Raw genomic sequence first — 6967 nt, 5'->3', positions numbered from 1 at the left:
TTTTCTACGGTTAGAAAATCCAAAGGACCATCCTTTACCAGTCTTGTGATTCGGTCGACACCGATGTGGCCAAGTCGGTAATGCCAGAGGCACGTGAGATTTACTGTATCACGAGTCCTTTTCTTGGGATTTTCGACCGACGTAGTTTCGGTTAAGTTAGTTTCCAAAGAAGGATGCAGAACATAGAGACCGTTCTCTAGCTCCCCGCATGCGATGAATTTATTATTCCGTTTAACAGTAATCATATTACTAAAGTAAACAGTATATCCATCAGCACACAATTTTGAAACAGAAATTAAATTCCTTCTCAAGTTCTGTACATAAAGAAAATCTTTAAGTACAAGGACTCCTTCTTTAAAAACTAATTCTACGGTTCCTATTGCCGCAGCTGCAACACTTGCAGTTGTTCCCAAGAACAGTGTCACTTCACCTTCACTCAACCTTCTGCTAACTTTGAACCCCTGCAGTGAGTTACACGCATGAGTTGAAGCCCCGGAGTCAACACACCAGGACACAGAAGTAACTAACATATTAGTTTCTATGACACAAGTTTCGATATTACCTTTCTTAGATTCCAGGTAGGTAGAACAGTTCCTCTTCCAGTGGCCGGTCTGCTTGCAAAAGTGACAGACATCAGATGCCTTGTTCTTCTTCTGCTTCTTGGGTTTGGTAGTCTTCTTCTGGGGCTTCTTTGCCTTTCTCTTTCTCTTGCCCGATTTGTTAGCTTCAGCAAGCATAACCACAGGCTCATCCTTCTTGAGTAAATCCTCGGCCCTCTGCAACATATTGCTGAGTTCCAGGACGCTGACATTCAGCTTATTCATATTGTAGTTCATAGTGAACGCATTGAAGGAAGAGGGCAAAGAATTTAGGATGGCATCCACTTGCGTGCCAAGATCTAGCCCGGATCCAAGAGCTTCAAGTTCGTTGATGTATCCCATCATCCGAAGACAATGGTCATGAACTTTCTGCCCTTTGGTCATCTGCGCGGTCATGAACAATTTCAGGACCTTCTGTCGAGTAGAACGGTTCTGCTCCTCATACATTGTCCTTAGACTGTCCAATATGTCCTTGGCAAGTTCGATCTGATCGAACTGCCTCTGTATTGAGTTGTCTAATGAGGCAATGACAAAGCAGCGGGCTAGGGAGTTCTTATCCTCCCAATCTTGGTAGTCCCTCCTACGGGCCTCAGAAGCCCTATCACCCGGACGTTCCGGGGCAGGATTTTTCACTACCTTGTCTAACTTTTCAGAAGTTAGGATCAGCATAAGATTTCTGTACCAGTCGGCATAGTTTGGGCCCTTAAGCTTGTTATCGTCTAGAAGCTTTGCAAATTGACCGTTTGCCATTTTCTGATAAAACAGCAAAATCATTAGTCCACAACCTTAGTTTGATTCATGTTTACCTACATAGATATGGCTTTTAATCTATGTTCCATTCCCATTTGTTCATCTCTGAGATTTCCCTCCTATCTCAGTGACGGAGACGACGAAATGTCTCTGGAAATGTGGGAAATCACATGGGGTGCGTGAAGCCAACTGTTTCAGCTGCATAACCTCACCACCTTTCTGTGACGGATCATATCCACTCATCAAATGAGTTTCCCTTTGGCCTCTGTCAGACAAGGTTCAGAGCCATTTTCAGGTTAACCCTTCTGTCAGTGAGTGCACACCCATCATATTCAGGTTACGCTAAGGTACCGTGAGAGAGTTCCCATTTTCTGGTGAAGCCCCTCCCACATCGGTCTATGACGCCCCCATCATCTTATGAAACACTCTAACAGATCCAACAGCAAATGGATAGCCCAATTTTATGGTGCGTTTCCTCATTACTGATGGACCCATCATTGTGCTAATGACGGAAGGCCTTTAGAGAGTCCATCATATGGATCTCCCTATCACTTGCATTCATATTTGCTGGAGGGAACAAAATCACGGCCTAGTTCTAATTTAGGTCAAACCAAAGTGGCTCCCACTGACTTTCATAAAGTCAGATTTCTGGTGGGCCTTCATCGGCTAGGGGTTCCGTACGCATCCCTTTTCAGGGTTGTGGGGCCCACCAGGCAAAGAGGGGGTCATCCAATGACCTTCAGGGACACCATGGCAATGATGTGCATTCAGCCATGGTGTGCGCAAGAGCCACTAACGAGTCATCACGGGCCAAGTACTTATGGCCCATGGTCGCAGCACATCAAACATCCAAACATCACATGTAAAGGAGGAATTGATCCAATCAATTAATTGCTGTAAAGCCCATTCAACGGCCCATTTAAAAACCAAGTCATTAACGATCAATGTCCACTAGGTGTATGGGCTGAATCGCAGATAGCAGTTCGGCCCATACAGCTTATCTCACAATAATGGGCTTTTGCAGTTTTAACCCTTTAAAACTGGGCTTTACAGGTGGGCCGAATTAATCCCTGTAATTGAACATCAGATTTGGAACAAAAGTGTGAGACAATTGGGCTGAGAACAGCCCCTTTCGAAACCCAGATTCGGTCCAAACAGTTTTGGTCCAATCTAGTCCGAAATGGTCCAAAACTGATTTTCAATTCAAGAATTAATTATTGAATGATCTGAAATTAATAGTTTTGATTTCTAGCAAACACAAAACAATTATGGACTGTTCGCACCACCTGCAAAACAGAGGTTAATCACAAGGGTTGCAGTTTCATAAACTGCAAATCGCAGAAAACGATTTCTCCATCTGCAAATCTCCAGCGCCGCCATCTTCTTCCATCTTCTTTAATCAAGAAAAATAACAGAAATCCTATTTCTATTAATTACATTCTTGATCAAATCCTATACATTCAGTCTAAAAATAAAAAAAATTATTTACAGACCGAATTGAATGAAATAAATAAATAGAAAAGAAAAAGGGTGCGCAGACCATCTGCGCTAAAACTGCACTGCGATCTCCAGGTTTGAACAGTCCATTAAATCAAAATAAATAAAGAACAATTCCAAATAAATTTTGGATTTAATAGAAATTAATTTCAGATCAATCGCCCTTAACAAGAAACAGTTTCTTGAAAAAAAAAAGAAGACAATCTGCGCAATCTTGAAAGAACACCTTCTATCCATCTGCGCAGGGTCAGATCTGATTTTCTTTTGGTTCAAGATTCGAACCTGTGGCTCTGATACCACTGAAAGAATGGTAGGATCCATCTAATGGACGCCATAAAGGTTGCGGAATGGGTGGGGCGAATTTCAAAAATTTCCTACCTTCTCCCAACTGGGAATCATATTCCCTGAATTTAGAATACAATATTCAAGGATCTACTTGAACCCTAATCAAACCAGATCTGTACCAAAAGATAAATGGGAGGATTATACCTGATCCGGAGAAGCAGTATCTCCCAAAGTTGGTGTTCACGCCCAAAGAATGCTCCAAGATCTGTCCCTGCTGAAGATGACACAGCTGTGGATGGAACAGAACCAGCAGGGTGCGTCCTACACACTGGATCCTTCACAAGAATCCCCTGGATGTACTAAACACTGAATTCTTTCAGTCTTTCTTGCAAGACTGATGTCAAGAACTGGTTTCTTGACTTTCTTTTCCTGCAAAGATCAAGTCTTGCAACAATGCAGATGACGGCGGCAGGAGGAGATTTCCAGAAACGAAAAGGCTGAACTGTTTTCTTTTCTGGAGAGAATGAGATCTAATCTCAATTCGCAGGAACCTTTCTTGCTTACCAGAACCTCTTGGATCGAAATCTGATTTCCCTCTCTTGGTTCATTCGAAAATCTCCTCTCTTTTCTTCTTGATTAAGAAATCTCCTAATTAGGAGTTATCCCAATCCAAATCAGTATTTGGATAGAGGATAATCTTAATCCCTTTCCCAGATAGAGTTAGCTTACTCCTGATCTTATCAGGAGGTTACCAGATTCAAATCTGATTTGAATTTGGTCTCTAAGAGTGGATAAGGCTAAGAGCCCAATCCTTTTTGCTAACTTCTATCTCAAATTCGCCCCATTGATGGGTGATCATATCAGCCCACTTCGAAATGGGCTTTTGGCCCATTAAGTATTCAGTGTTTAATTAGTTTCCAATCTGCTGCCCAGTTGGGCTTCTTTGTATGGCGTGGGACCCAAGCATTGATCTACACACCAGCCACATGGGTTCGGCCCAGCCGAATTCACTGAAAATCTCAATGAACCCCTTGAGTCCATCGTATGAACCCTATGGGCCCAACACTTACATTAAGTGGTCCCTGGGCCAAGCCATCTTATAAAAACCCAGGGACTGTGGGCAGGTGCAAGATTAGCCCATCAGGTATTATCCTAAATGGTCTTACACTTAACCTCTCAGCCCTTAATGATCAAGCACTGCCCGACAAGAGAGGACTTCTCCCTCGGCTGCAAGGAACAGTGCCGCACTCTCCTCTCACATGGATCCCGGGAATTAAAACCATTTGCAAACATTTTGAAACCGTACATATATATGTAAATATATTAATTTTGCAAAAACAAAATTCCAACGATTGAAATCAACTGCCGGCAGTTTGGTTTCCATCAGAGAGAGTGCATTCCCGATCATTACCGTTTGTCCGACAAAGTGGTTGATTCTGTCACTATGACCACCCACTTAGATGAATTCTCAAACTGCCCCAACATACCCAGGTTTTGATCCCCACTAAGGATCTCACTGATTGGCATATCAAAGGCAGGCTGATCCAGCACCTAGTGAAGTGTCATAATCGAGTCTAGGGGTCAGGTGTAACTTTCCAGTTTTGCCCATCTATCTCCAAGGTCCAGGGCAAGACTGGAAATCTGGTCCGGTTCAAGGATTCAAGTAATCCCATGCTGTATGTGCCTCGGGTCTTACCCTGATGGCTGAGACAGGCCATCCCAACACTTGGTGGCACACCAGTATCAGCCTTGGCAGGATAAATCTCCCCAGACTTATCCAACGGCTGTGAACATTTAAAACTAACATGAGTCTCTACAAATGTCCAGTTTTAGGGTTTTACACAGAATTAAACCAAACAACATGAATCAAACATGCACTTTATTTATTTCCACTAAATAACAAAAGTATATCAAAATGATTGAAGCTAAGGGCATACAAAATTGTCTAACACTCTGGGAATTCTGGTCCGGTTCAAGGTCTCAAGCTGATCCCACACTGCATGTACCTCGGGTCTCACCCTGGTGGCAGAGACAGGCCACCCCAACCGACTTGGCGGCACATCAGTGTCATCCTTATTAGGATCGGTCTCCCCAGACCGACCCACTGACTGTGAACGTTCTAAACCGACACAAGTCTCATAAGTGTCCGGTTTTAAGGGCATTGCACAGAAACACACCACAAAACATGAATCAAAGATGCATTTTATTCATTTACAATAAATGTCATAAGTACATCAAACTGATTGGAGCTAAGGGCATACAAAACTGTCTAACAGTAGGTAACTCTGAGTGGACGAGAAGTGATCAGACCATATCTAATAGCGTCTGATTTCTCCTCTCTGACACCGTTTAATTGTGGTGTAACAGGAGGAGCTAGTTGTGAAACAATCTCGTTTTTCTTTAAATAGTCCCTCAATTTGTTAGAACGATACTCGTTGCCTCGATCTGATCGAAGGGTCTTAATTTCTCTCCCTAATTGTTTCTCGACTTCTTGTCTAAATTCTTTGAACTTTTCAAAAGATTCAGACTTATGTCTCATTAGGTACACATAACCATACCATGTGTGATCATCAATGAAGGTTATAAACTAAACGTGCTGGTTATGTGTCTTAACATTCAGAGGACCACATACATCAGTATGTATAAGGTCAAGTGTGCCTATAGATCTTTCAAGCTTACCGGTAAATGGCCATTACGTCATTTTACCCTAGAGGCAAGGTTCACAGGTTGCAAGATCTTCTACAGTTAGAAAATCCAAAGGATCATCCTTTACAAACCTTGTGATATGATCTATATTAATGTGGCCAAGTCGGTAATGCCCCAGGCACGTGGGATAAATTGTATCACGAGTCCTCTTGTTAGGGATTATTTTCAATGTAATTTTAGTAATGTTTATTTTCGGAGAAGGATGGAGAACATAGAGACCGTTCTCAAGTTCTCCGTATGTGAGAAATTTGTTATTCTGTTTAATAGTAATCACATTACTGAATAAGATAGAATAACCATCCATGCACAATTTTGAGACAGAAATCAAATTTCTTCTTAAATTAGGTACAGAAAGACAATCTTTAAGTACAATTGTTCCTTCTCTGAAAACTAGTTCTATAGTGAAGGGATGAGAGATCCATCCTATGGACGCCCAAAGATTGCGGAATAAGGGGCGAATTTCAAAAATTTTATCTCTCCCTTCAACTGGGAATCGTATTCCCCATTTAGAAAATCATATTTTCAAGGATCAATCTTGAACCATAAACTGAACCAGATCTGAACCAAAAGGAGTGGGAGAGGATTATACCTGATATGGAGAAATACTATCTCCCAATGGAGGTGTTCACGCCCAAGGAAGGATCCAAAATCTGCTCCCACTGAAGATGGCGCAGTGCAGGGTGGAGCAGAATCAGCAACATTCTTCAAAAGAACTTGATCCTTCGTAAGGATCAACTGGACGACTTGAGTACAGCTCCAACCAATCTTTTCACAAAAGATTGAAATCAAGATCCAATTTTGATTGCTCCCAAGAACTAGAGATCGAACTGAAGGAATGGCAAAAGCAGGAAGGTGGCGGCAGGAGAGAATTCGCAGTATGCAGGAAATCTCTCAATCTCTCATTCTTCAAAGAGAAGAATGCTATGGATGTTGTTGTGTAGAAGGCTGCCGCCCCCTTCCCCTTTTATAATCTCAAAAGGGATCAGCTCCTAATCAGTTTAGGAGCTGCTAATCCAAATCATATTTGGTTTAGAAATCCCTTAGTGATAAGGGATAATCCTTATCTTATCTGCAAATCAGATCAGTTGTCTCCTAATCTAATTAGGAGGTTTCCAGATCTAAATCTTATT

This window comes from Nelumbo nucifera, chromosome 7 (assembly GCF_055504915.1).
Source record: "Nelumbo nucifera cultivar China Antique chromosome 7, China Antique-T2T, whole genome shotgun sequence".
NCBI lineage: Eukaryota > Viridiplantae > Streptophyta > Magnoliopsida > Proteales > Nelumbonaceae > Nelumbo > Nelumbo nucifera.
This window is presented reverse-complemented; position numbering follows the sequence as displayed.